Below are 27,716 nucleotides of genomic sequence, written 5' to 3'. Positions count from 1 at the left end.
CAAAAGGGGACTCTGTTTCTTTCAGTACCTAATTTGTCACGCTGTTATCTTGGATGTTGAACCACACGTGAAATATCAATATTCCTTTACGTGTAACTTGTTCTTCACCTATTATTTGGTCATGACTGCAACAATTTGTACGAAATATTTTCGAGATTTAAATAAAAGTTAATATAATACTTATCAATAGCTATTTTATGAATCATCTTACATTTACGTTTTTTTCTTTGTGATAAATATATCTTGGGAACACAAGCCTATGAAGAAACTTAACAAAAATTCTAATATGCTTGTCTCTGTTAAAACACACTTACGCCAGAATCACGTCACGTCAACGTGCGGTGACGTCAAAGTTTTTTGTTGCGACCAAAAAAGAGCGCTACTATATTTTATCTACTGTTTTAGATTTAAAGGCATATTAGAATTGAAATAATTTATAGCAAAGCCGTGTTTTAACACTACTTATACACTCGGGCGGTAATACGTCGTCAAATAATTTTAAAAAATGATTACGCCCGACGTATAACCGTCCATCGTGCATAAATAGTGTTAAAGCACTCTTTTGCTATAAATTATTTCTTAAATGATAAAATGATTGATATTTACAAAATGTAATAATATCGGTCCAATATGGCTAAAGAGTTTGCAATAAAAATATATCTGTATATGAACTGGTGATTCGCTGCAGAATCGGTTCAGTACTATGAGCAGGATGTCGGTCCCAATTTGGTCAAAACTGAAATTTTACACCCGAACAAGTGCGAACCGCATACAATATTACAAATCTTAGTAATTCTGGGCCTGTGGCTATAGCTTTTATCTCCGTATTGCTATGTAAATACTCAGTGCATCTAGCTTTGAACACCAGCTGCCAAATTCAGTGGTTAGGGCAGCATGATATTCACAATTTTTACAAAAATTGAAAGTTTTCACCGGACGAAGTGCGGACGACAAACGATATTACAAACCTTAGGAATATAAGGCCACTGTGGCTAAACTATTCGTCGCTCTATTGCAATGGAAATATATCTAGGTATTCAGCTTGTAAACAACTTTTGTGCCAAATCTGTTCAGATGTAGGGAGGCATAACAGTCTCAGGTTGGACAAATCTTGAAATTTTTACACAAATAAGTGAGAACTGAACACGATATTACAAGCCTTAGTAATATCGGGCCACTATGGCTAAATTGTTTATTTTTCTATTGCAATGACAATATATTGGTACATTAAGTTTGTAAACTACAATAAGAGGTGTTTCGCTGCCGAATCTATTCAGTAGTGAGGGCAGGATAAGAGTCTCAATTTGGTTAAAAGTTGAAAACATTTTCACCGGTCAAGTGGGAACCACAAACGATATTACAAGCCATTAATAATATCGGGCAACTGTGGCTTAAGTATTTGTCGCTCTATTGCCATGAAAATATATCTGTATAGTAAGGTTGTGATCTACAATTAAAATTTCGTCCTAATTGGCTCATTGGTCAGGGCAGGATGTCGGTCTCAATTTTGACAAAAACAGAAATTTTACAATCGAAGAAGCTCAAACAGCATACGATATTACAAATCCTAATAATATCGGGCCACTTTGGCTAAAGGTTTTGTAGCCCTATTGTTATGAAAATACATCAGTGCATTTAGTTTTTGAACCGGTTCAGTGGTTAGGACAGTATGACATTCACAGTTTTGACAAAAATGGATTTTTTTCTCACTGGACAAAGTGCAAACTACAAACGATATTATATTATAAGTCTTAATTATAACAGGAAACTATGGCTGAAGTATTTGTCGCTGTATTGCAATGGAAATATGGAACTACAATTAGAGGTGCTTCTTTGCTAAATCGGTTCAGTTGTTATGGTGGCTTGACGGTCTCAGTTAGGACAACAATTGAAATTATACACGCCAACAAGTGTAAACCAAACACGATATTACAATCCTTGGTAATATCTTGTCACTGAGATTGAAGTATTTGTCATTCTTTTGCCATGACAATATATTTGCATAGTAAGGTTGTGAACTACAATTTGAGGTGCTTCGCTTCCTAATCGGTTCATTGATTAAGGTAAGTATGCGGGTCTCAATTTTGACAAAAATTGAAATTTTACACACTGTGGCCATGAAAATACATCAATGCATTTAGCGAATCGGTTAAATATTTAGAACAGTATGACATTCACAGTTCCAAAAATGTAGGATTTCACCTGACAAATAGCGAACCACAAACGATATTGCAATCCTCGGTAATATCAGTCCACTTTGGCTACAGTATTTTGTGCGCATTTGCAATGGAAATACCGGTATATCTGGTTACTCAGCTTGTGAACTACAATTAGAGGTGTTTTGGTGTCAAATCGGTTCATTAGTTAGGCGGCATGACGGTCTCAATTCGGACAAAAATTGAAATTTTGCACGCGAACAAGTAAGAACCAATTTGGATATTACAAGCCTTAGTAATATCTGACCACTGTGACTTAAGTGTTTATCACACTATTGCCATAACAATATCTTTGCATAGCAAGATTGTGAACTACAATAAGAGGTGCTTCGCTTCCTGATCGGTTCATTGTTCAAGGCAGTATGTCGGACTCAATTGTGACAAATTTGAAGTTTTACATAGCGTTATATTACAAACGTTAGTAATATCGGGCTGTTGTGGCTAATGTATTTGTCGCTCTGCTGCCATGACAATATACCTGTATAGCTAGGTTTTGAACTACCATCTGAGGTAGTTTTCTGCCGAATCGGTTCATAATTAGGACAAGATAATATTTTCAATTGTACAGAATTTGAATTTTTTTACACCGGACGAAGTGAGAACCTCACACGATTTCACAAACCTTAGTTATCTCGAGTCGCTATGGCTAAAGTCTATTCCCATGAAACTGTATCTGTGTTGTAATGCTATGAACTACTATATACTCAGTTCTTTAGTTTGGACATCAATAGCTCATGCATATTGCTTTGTTACAACCACATTTGTAATAAAAACCAGATTTGTAATAATTATAACAATTCTCGTTTTTATTACAAAAGTTGTTGCAAAGGTTCAACCACATTTGTAATAACTAGTTTGTAATAAAAATCGCAAAACTTTTTTTTTTTCGGGAGATGTGTTTTTCCCACGTGATATTAAAGCTTATGCATGCGTTTTTAAGCACGTGCAGGTCGAATTGAACTTTTTCCCTGGGTCATTTAAGACTCCAAATTTTTTTAACCCGAAATCCTTGTTCATGGACATATTTTACTTTAAAAATTATTACATTTCTCGTTTTTTTACAAAAGTGGTTGCAAAGGTTAAACCACATTTGTAAAAACCGTTTTGTAATAAAAATCGCAAACCCTTTTTTTCGGGAGATGTGTTTTCCCACGTGATTTTTCCCAAGCTTAGGCATGCGTTTATTAGGCACGTGCAGGTCGAATTAAACAGTCCTGGGTCATTTAAGACTCCTATTTTTTTTACCCGAAATCCTTGTTCATGAATATTTTTACTTTAAAAGTTATTACATTTCTCATTTTTTACAAAAGTGGCTGCAAAGGTTCAACCACATTTGTAAACCAGATTTGTTATAAAAATCGCAAACACTTATTTTCGGGAGATGTGTTTTCCCACGCGATTTTTATTACAAATCTGGTTATTACAAATGTGGTTGAACCTTTGCAACCACTTTTGTAATAAAAACGAGAAATGTAATAATTTTCTAAAGTAAATATGTCCATGAACAAGGATTTCGGGTAAAACAATTGGAGTCTTTAAATGACCCAGGACAGTTTAATTCGACCTGCACGTGCCTAATAACGCATGCCTAAGCTTGAATATCACGTGGGAAAACACACCTCCCGAAAAAAAGTGTTTTGCGATTTTATTACAAATCTGGTTATTACAAATGTGGTTGAACCTTTGCAACCACTTTTGTAATAAAAACGAGAAATGTAATAATTTTTTAAAGTAAAATTTCCATGAACAAGGATTTCGGGTAAAAAAATTGGAGTCTTAAATGACCAGGACAGTTTAATTCGCCCTGCACGTGCCTAAAAACGCTTTTCCTAAGCTTGAATATCACTTTGGAAACACATCTCCCAAAAAAAAAAGTTTTTGCAAATTTTTATTACAAATCTGGTTATTACAAATGTGGTTGAACCTTTGCAACCACTATTGTAATAAAAACGAGAAATGTAATAATTTTTTAAAGTAAAATATGCCCATGAACAAGGATTTCAGGTAAAACATTTGGAGTCCTAAATGACCCGCCACAGTCTAATTCGACCTGAACGTGCTTAAAAACGCAAACATAACTTGAATATCACGTTGGAAAACAGATCTCCGAAAAAAAGTGTTTTGCGATATTACAAATCTGGTTTTACAAATGTGGTTAAACCTTTGCAACCATTTTTGTAATAAAACGAGAAATGTAATAATTTTTTAAAGTAAAATATGTCCATGAAAAAGGATTTCAGGTCAAACATTTGGAGCTTAATGACCCGGGACAGTCTAATTCGACCTGCACGTGCTTAATAACGCATGCCTAAGCTTAAATATCCGTGGGAAAACACATCTCTCGGAAAAAAAGTGTTTGCGATTTTTATTACAAATCTGGATATTACAAATGTGTTGAACCTTTGCAACCACTTTTGTAATAAAAACGAGAAATGTATATCTTTTTAAAGTAAAAATATATCCATGAACAAGGATTTCGGGTAAAAACAATTGGGTTTTAAATGACCGGACAGTCAAATTCGACCTGCACGTGCTTAATAAACGCATGCATAACTTGAATATCACGTGGGAAAACACATCTCCCGGAAAAAGTGTTTGCGATTTTTATTACAAATCTGGTTATTACAAAGGGTGGTTGAACCCTTGCAACCACTTTTGTAATAAAAACGAGAAATGTAATAACTTTTTAAAGTAAATAATATCCCATGAACAAGGATTTCGGGTAAAAACAATTGGAGTCTTAAATGACCCAGGACAGTTCAATTCGACCTGCAAGTGCTTAATAACGCATGCATAAGCTTGAATATCACGTGGGAAAACATCTCTCAAAAAAAAAGTTTGCGATTTTTATTACAATTCTGGTTATTACAAATGTGGCTGAACCTTTGCAACCACTTTTGTAATAAAAACGAGAATTGTTATAATTATTACAAATCTGGTTTTTATTACAATTGTGGTTGTAACATTGCTTATCAAATATAAGTGACGCTCTAAGAATTGTTTCAGTCTGTCACCGAACTCTTCCTCATACGGCTCAACGCACTCAAACCGGACGAAGTGAGAACCATACACGATATTGCAAGTCTTGCAATGTATAACTGAAATTATTATTTGCACTTTGTGCACAAACTTTCAGTCTCTACATAAAGATGTTCTCCAAAATTGTAGGTTGATATATACAATAAGTTCTGTACCTGCCTCAGTTAAGTTTCTGTATTAAATACAGTAAAAGAAATGTAAATATATGAATTCGAAGCAAATGTTCTCCGTTTGCTCTACTAACGCTGGTCGACGGTAATTTCATGTTGCTAATACCCGATCTTTATTAATCTAAATTAAAGAGCCATCAGGATTATTCTAAGAAATGAAAATTCCTCTATTCTGGGGAATGCGTTTTTGATATTCGTGAAAACCGTCGTATAAAATGGTTTGCACTTTGACATAAAACACAGTTCGCGCATGCTCTAATATGCAATGTTGAAATATCGTATTTAGAAAACAAGTATTATTTTACCAAAGCATATTAAATACTCGAAGAAGATTACGCTGATTTAAACATCAAATGGACAAGAAACATCATCAACAAGGATTACGTCAAAGAGCACAATTGACCCCACAATTACACAGGAAATAGTTTCAACCAAATGGTAAATTCTACTTTTTTTCATAAGATTTTGTAAAACACTGTGTGTTGCTTACAAGAGAAAGGCAAGTATTTTAAAAGCCAATTTCTTACACTTACAAGACATGCGGCCTATATAACCTAGACCCATGTCTTAGATACAAGCAGTCTGGGCTGCATGAGACACATTATTTTGATGTGGTGGTGTTTGAAGTCCCTCGGCCACACACTGAATGGACTTCATGTATATAAACATCTGATACCAAAGTGCGACATTAACTTAAAAGCTCGGGATAGTGTTGGCGTGTGTAACGTCGTAATACGGATACTATAGTAAATGAAATTCATAACTGATGATTTCGTCTTAAAAAAGGTTTTTGAGATATCAAAAGAAACTCATTGAACTTTGTAACATACGAATGAAAATGACTTATTCTGGAAAGATGATTGCGTGATCGTACGAAGTCAGCCATCCTATAACAAAAATAAAACAGAAAGCTATTATTATAGTCACATGATACAGGCATTTATATGTAACATGCGGGTGGTGCATAGCAATCAAGTGAAAATAAATGTAAGACATTCCACGATAAAACTCATTCAAATATCACATCAAAGGTATTCTGGCTTAAGTTAAGTGCCGAAATGACAGACGCTTCTAGTGTCTTTAAGAGTAGTTTCAAGAGTCATGCAATACTATAAATGAAATAAATATATGCAAAACCGGAACTGAACGTTTGCATGCTTTGTTTTATATTTGAGTTCTTTATCGGACAGACTGAAGGACAAAAGTCATACGGACTCTATTTCTATATGCCAGCCTTTTAAGCATGATGTTTACACGTGTACAGAATGTACAAGCTAAGTAAAAATATATACACTGATGATTAATGAATATATAATTAAGCACCACCACTTCTTTCCTATTTTACATAACTTATATTATGTTTTATATCGTACAGACTAAAAACAAGAATTTAATATATAAAATGCTCATTGGAAAATTCATTAAATCACTTCGATTTTTGTTTATACCTGCAAGTAGTAACAAACAACAAAGTTTTCTTGATTAGTTTTAAGCCGTTCGGTTAATTATCATAAAAAACATCTATATGTATTTTCAAATTGAAAATTTTGAAGAAGTATCATTTCATGCAATTGAATTAAGTGCTGACATGAGTGTAACAATTTTTTTTTTGTAACTGTTGCTGTGCATTTTCACTCCATTCTCTGGGTGACTTTTCCGGCCCTGTAAGCAGTACTGTATGCTAGTTAAGGATATTCTAAGATTTTATTTATCTACACAAATTAAAGTAAAACGTGAGGTTTAGGACTAAAAGCACCAAAAGAACCGATACAGAGCAAGGATTGACAAAATTCACTTAAAGGGAGTTTCTAGAGGCGTTTGGGCGTTTGTTGCAATGTTTTTGGTTTCAGTTATCCTAGTGAGACTTGCATAGATTGACTAAGCGATGCGTTTGGTGACTGTAATATCTCACCCGTCACTTGGAGTCCGCGTTGTTATATTGTCTAGTCCTTTGCGATTATGGAGTCCTGTCATTTTCCGCTTAAGCCCATGTTGGTGATATGAACGTTGTTGCAAATTGTATTTTCTCTCATTAAGAAGACTATATGTTAGACTGGCTGTAGCCAAAAATGTTATCCTCGTTTCACATACCAAATATTATTATAAACATTATTATTATCATTGTTATAATTATTATTTACAATCTCAGACAACCCGAGTCTGCTATTATTTTGGTTGGTTGCGTTCTGTTTCCAAACGATCTTTTATATTTCAATTTTAAATTTGACCTTTCTACCCTAAATGTGTAGCGGATGGAAAAATATTCATTAAAATCATTGCAATGCTATGGTTCGAATGCAGCAAAGGGATTCCAGATTTCTATCTTTACTACAACATTACTACTAAAAGTGTTTGTTTTCTTTTCTTTTCTTTGATTTGAATTAAAATTGTTTTAAATTAATACATTAATATAGACATTTGATATAGTATATTTATGCATTAATATAGACATTTGATATAGTATTAAAGTTAATATTATATTCAAATCAATTCAGGGAGCATTATGGTATTGCTTTTGCTATTATACGTATTTATCTTCATACATTTTGTGTTGACTATCTGAAAATTGAGCTGCAAAGCTGATGTTTTATTGGAAATATTGTTAAACAAAGGAAAACGTGATATTTATGATTTTAATATCGACATGATATTGCGAAGAAGAGTTTATTTTCAGTTTTAAAACTTCCCGTCAAAGTTACCAATAACTGTGCAAATAATAAGAATTGTATCCATGACAACCAAAACAATATCCATAATTTATAATCACTGTAAACGTCCATTAGATTTATATTACTACTGTACACTGGTGTGATTAGATATTGAGCCGTGATTTTTCAAAACCTCAAAATTTGCCAGTTATAAAGATAGGATCGTGGGCTTGATTTTGTTTTTGCTAGAATAGTTTAAAAAATTAGGACCTCTCATAAGTTTTCATTATGAGCGTCTATGGGAAATTAAAATTTTGATAAAATTTTTGGGAATATATTTTTTCTACAATGTAGATTTTTATTAAACTTCTCACAGTCATAAATAAATATATGGACAATTATATGGTGACATAAATGTATAGGTCTGTCTGCTTGTTTTTGAGATATTTGTCCATGATCAAAGAGAGCTATATATTGCACGCTGATTTTAAGATATTATTTAGAATTATTCAACGTGTCAAACGTTTAAACATCATATTTTTATCTTCAGAAAGACAGTAACCGTGCCTTTTTTAATTAAATTTACTTACGAGTTACCATTGGTTCATAAAGCGATTTTAATTTCCGTATACCGAGTTCAGTCTTTATTCTACGTTATCTGGATAAATGACATTAAGCCATTACTTCCGGTTTATGAAACGTGCAGATCTACCTTAACATAACAATTTACACACTAAATATCGTTTCCTGAATTATAGTCCTTCTGTACAGACACATACTGCGACAATATGATAAAAATGTCGAATATGGTCGAATCACCAACTAGCTTCATTAGCCTGTCCTGGTACTTTATTTCCAAAATTTAAACAAATTCTAGGTTAAAACAAATTTTATTGCGCGTTGAATACACTACTCATTTATATTACTACAACAATTTAAGCATTGGCAGTCTATGTAAATAACGTTCTTTGAATATTCATAATGACACCGTATAATTCAAGTATAAAAATGACAAAAGAGAAGAAGTCTGTCCAAAGTATACGCTGATTTTTTATACATTACTTTATGACTTACCATGACAATATTAAATTAAATAAAGTGTATCGCCATGGTTACCAAGATTCTGCCATTTACAAAGCTAATAAATTCCTCCGTGGTTCAACAAAGACAATGTCTTCTGTTGTTTATATTTGAAGAATTGCCAAGAACTTATATCTGCATTTTCCATAATTCAAAAATAAATAAAATCTATAGGAAGATCCTTTTTATATATAAAAAAGATAAACGTCTCAAGTACTTTGTTGCTGAAATTTCTTAAATTACGATCAAGCCAAACGTTTCAAGCGTTCAAACGTTACAAATTTATATATTCTAAAAAGCATTAATGTTTTAAAAAGGACAGATACCCGTACCGTCACAATGTTCTTTATGAAGTAAGATAAAAATGTATCTTAAACGTTTTGACTAAATTACAGCTGATGGCTAGAAAATAAATAATGTCAATGTTGAAACGTTATTGTTCAGACGTATGTTAAACTTTTCAGTTACAGTGGCGCCCGCGTGTTGGTTCCCCGTGCACACGATTAAACCCTTGCGTGGCACCATTCATAAACGTTTCACGTTACACGCTTAGTTAATCGTGCAACCAATCAAATTAGTTTTAAACCGTGTAAGCGTTCGAAAGCGGGAGACGAGTTTTTTTGCATTATACGCATGCGCAGCGTGTAGATTGGAGATGGTAAAGCGCACGCGCAGCTTGCGTCGTCTGCATGATGCCTGTGTATGATCACAAGTGGATGTTTTTAACTTTTGTTGCTTCCATTTCAAAGTTTAAATGGAATCAAAACATATTTACTAATTGATCTTCCTTAATTACAGATTAAAACTTTGTCTTTAAGAACAAATATAAAAGTTTTTTTTTTTTTATGTCATATCGTTTCGTTCTAAACAAGTGTTAAAATACATTTTTAATTCCATTTCAGTGAACTTCTCTATTATTTTAAACACAGACTGAACATACAAGCGCACAACAAAAATGAAATCAAAAGAAACATACTGTATATGAACAGATAATAAAAAGAAGTACAAGATGAAATTATCCATATATTTTCAAATGCCTCGGTGATGATCTTATACATTTTTAATGGATTTTGCTGCGTTTTTAATCCGCTGTTACAAGGATGAGTGTATACCTAGTTATCAAAATTATTCTTGTATGAAATATTTTAAATAACTTTTGAGGCTGAATAATTATAAATATTTAAATTACGCTGAGACTAAACTCTGTCACAGAATACAGGCTAGATTATTCACATTAGGGGAAAAATACAGTTTTTATACGGGAGCTAGATACATTTTTTTCTTCCTAGTATGTACTATAAACTCTCATCTGTCTAAAAATCAATCAAAAAAGAACGGGAGAAATGCGTAACTTTATATAATATGTAATTTATTATTCAACTATAATATTCAACGAAAATCAGAAAATTTATCATAAGGAATGTCTCTAAAAAATATCGCAATAAAAAGAAGAAACATAAGTTCTTTTCGCAAAATTGTACATACACTATCATAGTTACTAAAATTTATACACATTTAAACATGCGCAGAATGCTACTCCCGCTAAAAAATTAATGAAAACCGGATGACACAATATCCCATCCTGCCAGTCAGAGGATCAAAGTGCAATACCGCCATTGGCGAAACGTTACGTGTTGTTTGTGATCTACCTAATCAGAATGAGAGTCTCACAATTAGTACATTTTAGTCTCGAATAGCTTCGGGCAATATCTCTATATTGCAAATATTGGGGTAAATAGAAGAACAGCTGTTTAAAACTATCTTCATGCAGTTAAAACCGAACCCTTCTAATAGAATAAACGCACTAAGTCTATGTATCAATTAAAAAAAAAAGAAAAAAAAAACGCTCTTTTTTGTAATTAAACACCATAGTGTTCATGCGGGTGCACTTTGTCATATATTTGGGGAAAGGAATTCAAATTATGTGAAAGAATGAAAAATTTTGCGATAAGTTATGTCAAAACGGACCAAATATATTTTGACTATGTGTTCGTATTATGGGGACCCTTTTCATTCTCGTGTAGGGATAAATTTTTATAAAATATCACCTTATTTAAGTCGTCGGTCCACAGTTTATGCTATTAACTGGTCTAAAGTACAACGGTATATTTTCCTGTACTGAACTCGTAACTTGGAGGAAATTTATTTCTGACCTGATGCAATTAGAAACTTGATGGATCGCTTGCCGGTAAAAAAGTGGGAAAATATTGCCCGAGGTCCGAAAAAGTCATTCATTAAACTTTAACAAAAATGTGTTTTAGTGTGTTTAACATAATTATCAAGTTTTCAAGTTTTACTGTCAAATCGGAAATTACGTTCAAACATTAGAAAAACGCGGGTGGGGGGATGATTTTCTCGTCAGACGAAAAGCTTTACTGGCTAATAAAAATATAAACGTATTAGTAAAACTATTACATACCTGACTTATATATTTCCTAAAATTTTCAAACAGTTGTAGACCTATTTCTGCAATACAGAGTAATGTATATTTCATTGATACAAAAAAAATGGGAGGGGAACCGTAATAATTCGGCCACAGCAAATTTTACCATTTGCTTTTCCATCTAAATTGCTATTCATAGTTCTGTGTATTTGGCGGCAGAACGAGAAATTTCTCCAGTAACGAAGGTTCGATTATATAGCTTTCATTTTTCTTTGAGATTTCATTAGAATTTACAGACTTCAAAGATGATATTGTGACAAAAGAGAAGGCTCAATCAGATGATATGTACGTCGGATTGCACCACTTGAGATATATCTATCCAAAGAGCTATAAAATAAATGTATTTTTATAGTTCTTTGATCTATCTCTTTCCGAGGGGGCGTACCCTAGAAATAGCATACAGATTGTAACGCACGCGCATATTTGTTGTCTTCAACGACACGAACCACTCGGCCAAAGAGCCCACCACCCCCGCCCCTGCACACACATCATGATCAACCAATGTGTAGTTGCACTATGCTAAATTATCACTTATATGACATCTGGTGATTTTAACTTGAATACTATTTTCATGTTTATTAAACAAATCAAGGGCATAAACTGCATTTACCTGGTCAAGTGGGATAATACGTGATGTAAAATGTGGCGATTCTAGCTTAAATACAATCAGTATTATAAACACCCAGACTGACAGCCGGACGGGCAACACAAAAACAATATTCTTCCGCTTTTGGCAAAAAGGAAACAGTTTCAGATATGACCTAAATTGAATAAAGATTCTCGTGCAATTTACTTGTCTCATCACGATTTCAACTTACCATTTTCGAAAATGACGCATTGGACCGGGAAGAATTAAGTACAAAATGGAGATAATTTTAAATGCATTCAACGTAGAAACTGTTCTTGTGTACTGCTCTGCATCTCATGTAAGTTAAACTGTCCGAGATGTTCTTAGTACTTTTGGACAAGAAAATATTAGCTACATAAATGGAAATATAATCCGAGTACTCTTCAACACAGACATCAGGTTCTTGTAAGATGCACTTCGTCTCAACGATATCTATGTGCATCTTTAGTTTCAATGAAATGTCGGCTGTACATTACGAACTTTTTGCAACATCGATCTGTCGGAAAACCGATAAATTTGCCTATATAAGCTATATTTTATTCTGTATTCTTAAATTAATGCGTAATTTTGATACATTTTTTAATTATTCGTTTACAAATTGCGTTATCTATTATTCTTTTTAGTCCAAAGATTGCACACATTTAGCATAATATAATTTAATTGTAACATATGTTTTAAAACTACCCTTTGATATTTACTGTGTATTACAATACATTCTCGCATACCAGAAGTATATCGTGGTTTCCCGGATGAACGTCTCGGGATTTTGACGGACCTCTAATGGACGAGAATGATTACAATATTGCCTAGGGGTAAACAATATCCGGTCAGTGTTGTTTCAAAGCGGGTCATAAAAATACGTCACCCCAATTACCTGAAGTGATACTGTTAGGTATTTGTATGGTTTTTGCGTCGATATGTATATATTTCACTTTCTTCTGTCGTTTCTATAGTCTTTTCCCTTTCCTTCGGGAGTTATTTTTATGATTTTTACCCTTATCTTATTAATCGTATGACAGTAGGAAATTTAGAATTCACAGCAATATATTATACTTGTCCATCTATGAATTTAGATTATACCATAAATCGTTAATAGATTTGTTCCGTAAATATTTACTAAGTAAAGATCCTGGCCCAAATTTCATGAAAAAAAACTTATGTAATTACTATTCTAAAATTGAGCTATTGTTTAAGTTATTGTTATTTAATGTTGATTTTTTTTAATGTATTTATAGTTAAAATATACTATGGTAGTAGTATTTGTCAGCAGTACTTATTCAAGTCACGCAAATATGATATTTCTGTTTAAGCACGATATTAGAAAATTAATCCTTACCATGCTAAATTTCTATTTTGAACGTGTCTATCTTTCAATTTGGACAGTACCATAAATTATGAAATGAGGTGCATACCAAAAAGTTACTGGCTGAATGGCAAACAGTGCAGATCATGATCAGTCTGCACGGATCTACACTGATCGTAAATTTATGTGTTAGATTTTTTTAAAGAATGTTACGCTTTTAAAATTCTTTAGATGGCCTATTAATATTCTTGAATATTTATTTTATTTACAGACTGTTTCTTGTGTGTAAACATTTCTTTTTTTTTGTACATAGAAATATGTTTAACATGATGTTTCATGTATTGAAAAGAACGTAAATTTATGTGTTTGATGTATAAAATGTAACAATTTCTAAATATTTTAGATAACATATTGATTTTCGTATTCTTAAATATCACATTTATTTGACAACTGATAAAGTATAATATAAATTTTCGACACTTTAATATTATTAAAACTCCATTCAAGTTTCGCAAACCGCCCACTAGAAAATGCACCAGAAAATGATCAAAGCTGTTAATTATCGACCCCCTTCCCCGTGTTACTACAACAACAACAATTAATACGGAAATCGACGAATGCATCTGGTAGCGCTGATATTGGATTATTGATGTCGTGATAGATAGAGCTGTCCCGCTTTATTGGTTTAGAGATGTTTCTAAAAGTTGGAAATGCATCAGTAGCAAAATGTGAGTAAAGGTCGAACGGACAGACAAAGCGATATAAATATCTAAAATCTCAACATGAAACATCAACTTTATTGATACTATAAAATATTATTTATATCGAAAGAAAATACAGTAAGAAGCAAAATAAAACAGGAACAGCTACCTTTACATGTTTTAAACACGTCATGTGATAAAAACCAATGTATCATCTATCCTAAAAACACAAAATATTTTAAAGTAATTATCTTTTAAAACAAAAATATTATTTTCGTAATAAGCAACCTCTACGTGGTGCGTTTTCCAATTACAAAAATAAACCAGAGGGCCATGATGTATCGCTCACCGGAGTACCATTGCTCAAAATGATATGATCAAGTTTTGACATAGAGGGTCCTAGGCTCAAATGCTGCATTTTTTTTACTAACACGATATTCCTTACATACTTATATATTCGTTTACAAATAATAAAGGGAGGTAATTTGTCATAAATTCAGTCAAAAGTTATCTACCCTGATTGTTCGAGTCCATCTGATGGCACAAATGACATTTCAAATCTGTGTCTTCATTGGTTACTGAGATACAACCATTTTAATTTGAAACAAAGGGAGGTTTTTGTTTGTTTGTTTTGGGTTTAACGCCGTTTTTCAACAGTATTTCAGTCATGTAACGGTGGGCAGTTAACCTAACCAGTATTCCTGGATTCTGTACCAGTACAAACCTGTTCTCCGCAAGTAACTGCCAACTTCCCCGCATGAATCAGAGGTGGAGGACTAATGATTTCAGACACAATATCGTTTATCAAATAGTCACGGAGAATATACGCCCCGCCCGAGGATCGAACTCGCGACCCCGAGATCCGTAGACCAACGCTCTTACCTACTGAGCTAAGCGGGCGGGCTACAAAGGGAGGTAATTTGACATAAAATCAGTCCACACTATCTACCCTGGTTGCCTCAGTCAAACTAAAAACAATAATGACATTCCAAATGAGTTCTATCAACATCCATTTTTATTAAAATCAGGGGAGGTAATGATGCATTGGTATATGCATGTAGAAGATACAGAGTACAAGCCTATACAACAATATATTAGTAAAGTATTTATATCGATAAATGTTCTATCAAAAGTTACCTAATACGATTATTTCTTACCATGAAAGACATAAATAACGTTTCAAACAAATCTCATTTGAAGATGCTAAGGTGTCCTCATTTAGATAAAAAATAAAGGGAGGTAATTTGTCATAAATTCAGCCAATATGTATCTTCAGTGATTGTCCAAGTCTGTCTGTTGACATAAATGCAATTTCAAATCATTATCTTCGTTGGTTACGGAGATATATCCATTTTAATTTCAAATAAAGGGAGGTAATTTGAAATCAGTCCATAGTTACCTACCCTGATTGTCTCAATCCAACTAATGACAATAATGATTTTATTTTTTATTTTGTTGGGTTTAACGTCGCGCCGACACAATTTTAGGTCATATGGCGACTTTCCAGCTTTTAATGGTGGAGGAAGACCCCAGGTGCCCCTCCGTGCACTATTTCATCAGGAGCGGGCACCTGGGTAGAACCACCGACCTTCCGTAAGCCAGTAAGACAATAATGAAATTTCAAATAAGTCCTATAAGTACTTACTGATATAAATCCATTTTGATGACAATCAGGGGAGGTAATCAGATATAAAATAACTCATGGAATCCAAGATTTATTGTTGTTGAAGCTATTTTGGAAGTTCGTATCAAGTCAAACCATAAAAGAAATCTCTATATGGTTGCAAAGGCCAACATAGCCAATTTTGGACCTTTGGGGGGCCATAACTCTATAGAATCCATGATGGAATCTGCCCAGTTCAAGAATGGAACCAAGATCTTGTGGTGTTACAAGTTGTGCGCAAGTTTAGTTAGAGTAAAATCATAAATGAAGCTGCTATTGTGCAGACAAGGTCAAAATAGCTTTAATGAGTCAATACCTCAACAAACTGTCTACGTGGTTACCTTAGCGCGAAGTGATATGTATTGTATTCGTCTGTTCTTGTCTCGCTTCCAATATAAATTGTCGTCTGCAGCAGTGGCTTCGCACATTAATTGTAAAACAAGCTTAGCTTTATAAAAACGCTAGTATGTGGCTGTTGCTGACTTAACGTCGTAAATAATTATTTTAACATTTTTAAACATCGCTCTACAATTAGACACAATCACAGCACTGTTAACGGAATCGTGTGCCATGATAGCTCAGTCGTATGGCGTCTGCCTATGGATCGAGAGCTCCGGAATTTGAGCACCACCGGAAGGAGAGACAGAGAAAATGAGGTCACAGTTAGGCAGAGTAGCTGGTCCAGCCAAAAGCCTTTATTCCTGAAAGATACTATCTTCAGATGATGGTAAAAAACTGCAGCTGGCCGACGTAGTGACTTTCTTCTCGGGGATGTATTCACACAGCTTCTGGTTCGACGCAAGATTTTTTTTTCCTTAGCGGGAACATCATAATCGAGTTTCTTCTCTCCACAAGCGAGATTTCCGGACTTTATCGCAGATTTTCATATAAAACTATCGTAATACCGTCTCGCCAAAGCGGGCCGAAAACAGTCAAATAGTCTATCACAACATAATATCAAAAAGAGTTTCCTGTTGGTGGTTTTGCAGCTGCCTCCGATAAAATATGCATGCAAATATCATTTTCCCGTCATGCAGAAGTAAATTTCCTTTCTCACACTGCCAAATGTTAACTTCTTCTTGTTACCTTGAACAGCATCATTTGAATGCTTACGTAAATATTGTATCACCGTTCCTACGAAGAGACACAACTGTTTTACTTGCCATTCGAAAGCACCTTCGCAGTTTGGTTTATCCGCCAGTTTTATGAAGTTATATCCTGAATATTTAAGTCTCAAATACCGATCTGTGTCAACATTTTGATGTCCATTCGCATGACTTTTTGTTACGTTTACATGACCTGTAAAAAGAACAATAATGTCGTAAATATTGTATTTGTATGACCTGCCCCTGGTAATGAGTAATAGAAAAAATAAATAAAGTAGAATACAAACTTACACCAGAAAATAGAATCAGTTATAGGACGAATTATTTAAATATCTTTTTTACAAAACAACATGGTCATACGACTCTGAATCGCTCACCTAAGTAATATGAGCCACATGTTTAGGCAAACTGATGCTAAACAATTAGAAAGTTGGTCAGTAAATCACGTTCATGGTCACTGAAAGTCAGTTTTAAGATCAGTGTGCAAAAGTTTTGCCCGAGGTCTGCACTGAAAGATCACAGCTTAGATTATTGACTGGATTGTTTTGTTTTGTTTTAATCATTTTTATTTGTTTACGCTGCGCTGCGTAGTTATGACTGTTTCCAGTCAAACTAATCAAACGTAGGCCCAGTGAGATCTGAATTTTGAGACCCGTTGCCAGGTACAGGTCGGTGTCTGGATTATTTCCAAAATATTAGATTTATACGATATAATAAAAAGGATGCCTTAATTCAAGGCCCGGGTGTTAGTTTTGGAACATGTCTGGGTCTTGGCTGGAGTATTTATTGTTATTGTAATGTTTTTTAAATGTTATATCCCCCTAAATTGTGTCTAAATTGCCAAAATAATAAATAGATTATGAGATATATATTTAATTTATTAAATTTTGTCATCCAGGTAAGAGCCGCGAGTACCTTTTCTTACACTCCTGAAACGCCTGAGATGAACTGCCACTGACCACACTCTACTACTTTATTTTATTATCAGTAAACTTTTTAAAACTTTAAAACTTTAAAAACACATCTAAAACATAGCATTTATATACGTCCGATTGTTGACAGTACACAGGTTATTTATAGATTACACGCCACGCCTACTGCATAAATGTGTCATATCGATAAATATGCTTATTCTATATACTCGTAAACTTTGAATGTACTTTACTGATACCGTTTTACTCTATGTGCTGTCATTTTTTGATGTTTTTCAGATCTGTTTTTTGCACTTTATAGTCCAAAGTCTAAGTTTAATTATTATATCAATATTAATTACTTTACGTATTGTATAGAAAATATATTTACGATCGCGCTGTATGAAATTATGCGGTTGGTTTTATCAAAATTCGACCGTTTCTATGTGATTTTGCTTATTTTAATTACATTATCTTACTAAAAATGCTCTGGCCATATAGCTATATATGTTCTTTAGCGATTCTGAAAATTTGGAGATAATCTATGCATTAATAAATGTTTTACACGCGAATCCTGTGTACCCGTCGCCTAAATTACGCGTAAGAATTTTTTAGAAGTTAAAATTTACCTGTTTACTGTACCTGTTGTTTGTTTACCCACTATTGACTAGAAAATCATTCAGTAAGTTTTATAATAAGACTTGAGAAAACAAGAGGCCCAAGTGGGCCTTAGTCGCTCAACTGAAGCAAAATTTGACCTAATTAGATCTTGCTTGTGACAAAGTATTACATTTAAAATAGAATTTTAAACAAGAGCTGTCCGTAAGACAGCACGCTCCACTATTCGGCGATCTGACAGTAAAATTAATATATATCTCAATAAGAGACCTCTACTTTAAAAGGAAGATACACTAAGGGGTATAATTCTGTCAAGAACACAAATAAGATTTATTTGGATTGTTACCAGACATGCAGATGACGATGGTAAAGATATATTTTGAGTTTCAAGTCATTATCTTATAAAGTACCAATGTTATGCCCAGAAAACAAAATTTGTCAAAAAATTAAGGTATGAAAGGGGCATAATTTTGTCAAAAATACAAATCAGAGTTATGGGGATTGTTACCACACATGCAGATGATGATGATAAAGATACATCTTAAGTTTCAAATCTTTATCTTATGTTGTAGTAAAGTTATATCCACAGAGCGAAGACTGCAAAAAATCTTTAAGAATGAAGGGCATATTTCTGTAAATATACAATCAGAGCTATGAGGAATGTAACTACACATGCAGGTGATAATAATAAAGAAATATTTTTAATTTTAAGCAGCTAAAGATATGTCTATATAAAACGAAGCTTTTGAAAAATAATAACATGAAAATAATTCCATGTCTAACAACTTTTTGACCTTGACCTTGAGTATAATGGGACCAGCCCCATGCACAGTCTTTGTTTGTATGCTGGACAATGTTAATATGAAATTACAGTAAGATATAAGTTACAGTAACAAATACATGACAGAAAATACAAAAGTTGCCGAAAACCTTTAACCTTAAAAATAATCTAAGTATAAACACCTTGGTGACCTTGACTTTGGGTATAAGGGCGCAGCTGTTTGTATGCTGTGTGCTATGCTATATGTTATGTGAAGATACAGTAAGATATAAGTAACAGTAACAAAGATATGACAGGAAAACAAAGGCTGTCAAAACATTTAACCTTAAAAATAACCTAAGTATAACACCTTGGTGACCTTGACCTTAAGTATAATGGGTCCATTACCTGCACATATTTTGCTTTTATGCTGGACAATGATTATATGAAGTTACAGTAAGATGTAAGCAATAGTTACAAAGATATGACACAAAAACAATGGTTGCAGAAAAACTTTAATCTTAAAAATAACCCAAGTATAACACCTTGGTGACTTTGTCCTTATGTATACCGGCCCAGCCCCTGCACATATTTTGCTTGTGTGCTGGACAATGTTTATGTGAAGTTACAGTAAGATATATGCAATAGTAACAAAGATATGACAGAAAAACAAAGATTGTCGAAAAACTTTAGCCTTAAAAATAACCTAAATATAACACCTTGGCGACCTTGTCCTTATGTATAATGGTCCCTGCCCCTGCACATACTTTACTTTGCTTGTATGCTGGACAATCTTTATGTGAAGTTACAGTAAAATATAAGCATGATAAGCAATAGTAACAAAGATATGATTATACCCTTTTCTAGTATGATGTCAGATGTGAGACACAGCACAAGATCCATTTGAATATATCTTTACTTTGCTGCCAGACCTTACAGTGCTCAGATGTGGAATTGCACACACATCTGTAACAAAAAAAAATGCATCAAATATAAATTTAACCTACAAAGCTGATAATAAACTTTTTAGTCAATACCAAAATGTTAATATTCAGTCAAAACAAATCTAATGTACTCATGACAATAAATGGTAGTTACAGAACTTACACCGAGTTATAGATTTTATTTATCAGCCTGTAATCAAGTAAGGCTTTATAACAGATTTTTTCATTTTCACTGAGAGACTTTTTTCTCTTAATTCAACTAGACTTTTCTTCAGATAAAATTACATATTTAAATATACTTTAAACATCAGCAAGAGCTAATGTTATAGATGAAATATTTACAAAAACAACCCGTAATGACAATCCTATGACAACTAGTCATAACTAATACTAGTAGAGCAATTACTTTAAACACTGGTTATGAACACATGTTACAAGGTTAGTAATAAGTGCGGTCAGACCGGGATTCGAACCCAGGGCCTCGGAATACCTTTCAGATATTCTACCAACTGAGCTACCCTGCCGCCTACACACTTTCTCCCCGTTTAAATATTCAAGTCCTATACCGTGACATATTTCCCCACCATTTTGAAATTTGTCCTTAAATTTTTTTTCAGCAGGTACTTAAGTATATATAAGCAATTACAGGCATAGGAGACTAGCCAGTGTAATACCATCACCGTCCAAAGCTGGGCGCCAAATGTCAAAGGGTGAGAAAAATGTGCAGCCAGACCAGGACTCAAACCTGGGGGCCTCATAATACTGTTCTGATGCTCTACTGACTGAGCTACTTGGCCGTCTACATTCTTTCTTGCTGTTTTAATATTCAAGTCCTATACCATAACATACAATACCGGAATTCGGTCTAGAGTTGAGATCCGGGCTACTCCAATTTGATGTGATCCTAGGAAATATTGAGATATTTTTTCATAACCTTAGGACAGCCAGCACATATTTATGCAATCTCGCCAGGCATATATATATATGTTTTTGACAACACAAAAAGTGAGTCACTCGACCTTAAGCTTTTTGCGGAAGAAAAGAAAATGAAAGTAGAAATGCTAAGCTTGAAAACGAAAGCCATATTTGATTCGTAGATAGTCAGGGGTCACGCGCAGGGGTCACCCCATCTGGACGCTCATGGTAACAAATTGAAACTAAAATTACCTGGGCTTTAGCACGGCATGTCAGCTTTTCATCTACAAAATGATAGTTGAGCTCAGTTACCCACAAATCCCAAATGGGTCCGTCACGGACCAAGGGTACACTGATAATTTTAGAACTTCATCAAATCATTCAAAAGGTTGTTTTTGATGTTGTCTGGGAGTGTCTGTATACATGTATGCCTTGGATTTAAGATATAACCATATTTGAGAACTGCAGACCTAGACATTTCAGAAATATTTTCAAAATTAATTTTGTGTAATAAATGTTGATTCTAATCTATGGAAGCGTGAAAGGGTCATCAGACGCTAATATGTTTTATTACGTTAAGGTTGCGGAAAGGATATGGCCAATAGCCCCATGACGTGTTTGTAAAATAAACTGCATTTAAGCAAATCTGTATTAAACCACATACGCATGTTTAACAGTTTCAAATGCTATAAATATGTCAAAATATAACTATTCAGCTGATAATGTCGAACTTCTTCTCCTTTCTTTTCCGAGGTGAAGGTCACGATTGACTAGTTTACAATATGGTCATTCAATTTCATTAACATGCAGCTTGTTAAAATAAATGATGGAAAAGTACCGGTCAACATCAAAATGCTTCCGGTGAATTGAAAGAAAGGCAGAGAAACGAACTGTCGACTTATTTTTGGGGTATATTATAACCCTAAAGTACGTCACTTGTATAGTTCTTTGAAAACATGTCCCCAAAGGCAAAATTCGCAGTGTTCAAAATTGAAACTTCACAAATTTATGTGCTGGTGTAATCAAAAATAAACCCCAGATGTGTGTTTAAAGGTACTGATTTGACTGTGATTTTTTTCTAAACCAGAGCGCTAGATAATTTTTTTGGCCAATGAGTATTTACTCACAGGGTTTTTTTTATTCTATAGCAGAGGCCGAATATCGGCCTCGTCCCCCAGCCGAGGATTTCCCCCACAGCCAAGGATTTCCCCTACCGCAGTCGAAATTCCCCTACGTCCGAAATTCCCCCCTCCAAAATCGTAAACAAAGCAATGGAGATTACTCCCAGCGATTTTCCCGACCGAATATCGGACCCGTTCACAATTGCAGACGGTCTTTCACAATTTTCAATTGGTGTGGAAACCTTTAGAAATAGTAGAAAAATGTTTGAAGAGCGTTCAGTGGACCCGAGGTTCCGGTTTTGACCAGCGAAAATCGATAAAAACTCGTATCTGACCCGCACATAATATGCCGTGGGCGTCTGCTTGTCTCGCGGTAATACTCTTTGATGCGTAACGAGTTCGAAAGCTCTGCCCCTTGTCAATCAAAATCCCAGTGAACTTTATACTGTTTGTCGACACCAGCGTAAGTATGACAGTAAGCGGAGCGTCGTATGTTAATTAGATACTGACAGATGTCAATCACGCCACGCGCCGACTGACACGTGGTTATCATCAGTATGTAATATAGATGATTGATAAACAATGCAGCGTCAGATTATTGTGTTTGTACCTCTTGTTAATTAGCGGTAACAGCTTATGCTGTATTGTGTAATATGTGTTGTTAATTTAAAGTAATTATTTTATGTGCTTGATTCGATTAAATAAGCCGGTCGGCCGTTACGCAAATTTATTATCTTTGCCGAGGTATTTTGCTAGAGCAAAATAAAATATAAATGTTTTAAGTAATCAGATATTATAAGTATGGAATAGTTCTGGTGAAAAGATGAAATTTAAAACGGGTATTTTATCAAGAATTTTTAATGTTTGCTTTCGTTTTTTCATATTTGTCACACGTTTTCGCGATCGTGATTTTCGGACTTTTTTATCCTTTCTTACAAGATTTTCTAGTACAATTGAAATAAAAAGCCAACAAAAGTATGCATTTAATAATAATATGATGACTCTTGCAAAAGCAACTCTTATTTTAAAGCATTTTTTGTGAATAAAAGCATGTGACCTTTAAATATTCAATGATTTGAGCATTTCAACTCTCCCCACCCACCTTGTTACAATGATAAGTGAACATTAGTGCAAGTCCATCTATTGCTAAGTGACAGTGTGTATAGTTGCTAAAAGTTGCAAGAATATGTAATAAAAACATAGTTTAAAGTGTTTATTATGCATAATTGTAAATTCCCCCCTGAGTGAAAAAATTCCCCAAAACTGCTCGTCGCGCGCCATTTTCTTCCCCCAGTGACAGGCTGGGGCCTCTTCCCCCAGTCGTAAAAAAAACCCCTGACTCAACATATTTTATTGTGAATGAGTAAAATGGTAATATCTGAAATTGACTACAAGTAATTTTACTCTTAAAAATTTATAAATGTGAAAAAAAAAACAGAAATCAGTTTTATAACATATTTATTGGGTGTAACACCCATGCATTTGTTTGCAGTTTAGTTTCAATTCATCATTTAAGTTAATTTGCTTCTTTTTTTCCCTTGGCTTGCTTTGGCTTTACACTCACTACCGAACTGTTCACTTATACATTCTTAGAAAGAGACATTTTTGTTTATTCCACACTGGAAGTTGATATTTTAAATCAACGCCACTTTAAAATACACTACCGTACCATCAGTATTAATTCCCAACTATTTGTATACACAAACATTGATTGTAAAAAATAGTTTAACCTAGGTTTATAGAGTACCATTCAATGCGTGTTTATGTTCAATGTGGGAGAATTATAATTATAATACTGACTGTGCTCATGTTACATAAAGCATCCAGACGATTCAGATTTTGTTTACACCAATAAAAAGTCATTGCGTGCATTTCTGTTATTTCATATAGATCTACGTTTTTATATGCTTAAAAATTATCAGACATGCATATATGCATTATTTCCACAGGTGCTAGACACATAACCAAATATTTTACATATATAGGCCTATAAGTAAAATATTTGGTTATGTGTCTAGCACCTGTGCATTACTTCAAAGTGTAATTTACACTTTTCTTATATATGATCTGCCTACTGTGTGTGCTCTACTGGGTGAAGTTCTGTAAAACAGCTTCCCTTGACTGGTGTTGACACTTTAGCTGTTTAGAGTAATATAGATCTACGCCCCTGCACTGGTATCACTATTTGAAGGCTTAGCATCATGAAAAATGGAATACATACACTTAAAAAGTAAAATGAGGTGCAGTACCTACCGCAGAACTAGTAAAACCAACATTTATATTTCACATTTTCAACAACTGATGACAACACCTTCGTTGACAGCAAATGGTGTAAAATTATTAAAGGGAAGTCACCACTGTTAGTCAATTTGATTGTAATTACATTTACGCGCTTGTATTAAAAATCTTTCAAATGCGCGAAATTATGTGAGATACACTGAAGCTATATTTTATATCTGTGTTTATCATACTGTACATAGTGCTCAATAAAATCAAGCGTAACTTTAGTTACATTTCAACACTTACTGATGGAACGCGAATCCAAATTCTTGGCGATATAGAATTTCAGGGTCGCCGCTTTGATAAGCAGTGGAACTGCTGTCTTTTTATGACGTAGACAATATCTACTATATCCTGTCTAAACTACTTTCCGGGTATACTGTTTACAAAAAAAAAAAAATCTTTACGGAAATGATCAAAAAGATAAATTTCAAATCAAAAATAAAATTTGAAAGAAATATCATATATCTTTCAAACTAGAACAGTAAGCCGATGAACACTTAAATCCATTGCACGCTGAGCATGCGTATTTAAACTGCTCGGTTTTGCACGCTGGGCATGCGCATTTAACCTTCTCGGTTTGGCACGCTGGGCATGCGCAGGGGAACATTTATTTGCGCGGCAGCGCACGCTGCACGCTGAGCATGCGCAATAACTATTTCTCGTTTATGCACGCGTTTCTAACCGTGCAACACGTTTCACGTTTCGCCTTCAACACGCGAGTTGCTCGCGTTATCACGCAAACTCGGGGAACAAACTCGCAGGCGCCACTGGTTACTATGCTATTTATATTAAACAGCATTTTCATGTAATGTTTGCAAAGTCCGTCCGGTTGCGGTATCTGTAATTAAATACATTGCTTTTAAAATTAGTACATTAAATGTAGTACATCTAGTTCGACAGTACTTTATGATATTGAAAGATTTCAAATACTTTGTAGCGTGTCACTAAAATGTCAAATGACACTTTTCTCAACACATTGCAATTCGTCTTACAATGAGTCCATTGATTTTAGATAAAAAAGACTTTCTTATGGACTACCTCTAAATGGCAGCGAAACTAAATGTTTATATTTTGTCCACGCAATGCCATACTGTTTAGGAGGCAGTTAACAGTGATCAGAGCGTCTCGGAATACAGTGGCCCACATGACTTTCTAAATACAAATCTTGCAATATTAATGGATCATCTAGTTTTCAGTTTACAAGCCCTAAATTGTGTGTCGAGAAATCTGAAGACGAAGAAAAACTTAATTTACAATATTTTAAATCACTGTAGAAAATTCCCTGCTACACGATTACTTACTCTCGTAACACTTTAAAATCTGAAAATTAGCTCAACTATATGTGTCTTTCACTATTTTGATTGTCCTGAGGCTCCTGCCAAAATGACAGCTCCATTTTAAGCTAGCTCAACAGAGGCAGGTATTCGCATTTGCAGGTCACTGCGTCATACCAAGGTCAAGGTTACTCAACTAATTTTTGCTAAAACTCAATTCTTGCTACTGAAACTTCAGTTCTAGCAATTATTATTATTCTAAAGTTCAAATATGCACCTCGATCCGTAAATTGTTTCTTATTTGTAAATTTGACTGGTGCCAATTCGACACTAACAGCCGAACACTGTTATCTGCCTCCTTAATATAAAATCTATAAGAGGGTGATTTAGAAGAATAGAACGTAGTCAAGCAATATAATTATAATAGCCAATTTTCTACGGATTTATCTTCCTTTACAGTAAATAGACCTCTGCCTTCACAGTAACTTTTTCCAAGATTATGATACTTTTTTTTCATCATTTGATATAAGATTTTAATTACTGAAATTCTTTTCAGTATATCTTAAAGATTTAAGGCTAATATTGTGTCGATAAAATGAAAAAAATGAAGCTGAAATCAAGAAAATTATATTTGAATTTCTTTTCAACGGTTGTGTGATTTTCATTTTCACGGCAGTGATTGTGACGCTAGCTGAGGTAATCACTGATGGGGATGTGCATAATAGCAGACTCGGTGTAACTTAGTTCAAGAAAGCTCATACAATTAGCAACACACCTCACGCCCCTGGCACCGGCAGAAGAGGGGTTCTATTATCATAAATCTAAATGAACTCCGTGGTCCAAAGGGCCAGGAAATTATAACTATATCTTAAGCACATGTATTTTGTATGAAGCATATTCCGTCCTTTCAAAGAGTAAAGTTCACAGATCATTACCTCTCCACATAATTAGGAATTTTAACTTAGACATATAAAATTATAACTTAGACATATAAAATTTTGACTTAGACATATAAAGTTATAACTTAGACATAAAATTATAACTTAGACATAAAATTATAACTTAGACATATAAAATTATAACTTAGACATATAAAAATTTTGACTTAGACATATAAAATTATAACTTAGACATATAAAATTAAAACGTTTAGAGTTTATTTGGTTTTACTTAATTGTTACCATGAATTGCACCGTATTCTAACTAAAAGCATTAATAGCCATGCCAAGGATATAAATAGAAAACGGAAGCTGTTTGTGTACAAAGGTACTCAGGTATCCTTAACTTATGAACTGTATGTCATTGTTGAATAAAGTATGCCTCGCAAATGTTATATATCATTTTTTTAACATATATTACAACTCAGAATATACACATCAACTTTCTTCAGAGATTTCCGTTTTCCGGATAAAAGAGGAGGCGTTGTGTTGTGTATCAGGACATAATTGTTAATGAGTTATAATTTAAAAAGTCAAAATACATTTACATACCTTGATACACACTGCATCAGTGTCAAAACACAGCTCTTAATTTAATAATAACGGGGTTGAAAGTAACATAATTTAAAAAGCGGGAACAAAACAAATTAGCCGCACTATAAGTTTCATCTCATGGTGTTACGAGGCACGAGTAGCGTTCCATTTTTGATTACTATTAATTATCGGACTCAGCCAAACCTTTGTTTTCAGAAGAAAGTTCCATTCACGGAAAAAATATTAAGTATGGAATTGTCCTGTTGGAACATTTTTCTGTTTCCTTAGCGAAGAGACGGCCACTTAAAAGCACACCATGAGCCAGTACTTTATTGTGTTTCACAACAGTGGAGTCTAGACAACAGGAAATGATAAATGTTTGGTTGGATAATCACATTTCCATTTATGGTTATTGGAACTG

The 27,716-nt window shown here is 34.0% G+C and overlaps 1 long non-coding RNA gene across 1 annotated transcript; it reads right to left on the bottom strand.

Annotated features, from left to right (window-relative positions):
- Positions 1-14,304: 14,304 nt before the first annotated feature.
- Positions 14,305-25,309, bottom strand: LOC128555098 (uncharacterized). Its single transcript, XR_008369787.1, has 3 exons — positions 24,520-25,309; positions 20,144-20,252; positions 14,305-17,190 (listed from the first exon to the last, which is right to left on the bottom strand). It is a non-coding gene; the product is annotated as an uncharacterized LOC128555098 (long non-coding RNA).
- Positions 25,310-27,716: the final 2,407 nt, after the last annotated feature.

Source organism: Mercenaria mercenaria, chromosome 2, assembly GCF_021730395.1.
Source record: "Mercenaria mercenaria strain notata chromosome 2, MADL_Memer_1, whole genome shotgun sequence".
NCBI classification, from domain to species: Eukaryota; Metazoa; Mollusca; class Bivalvia; order Venerida; family Veneridae; genus Mercenaria; species Mercenaria mercenaria.
This window is presented reverse-complemented; position numbering and strand designations above follow the sequence as displayed.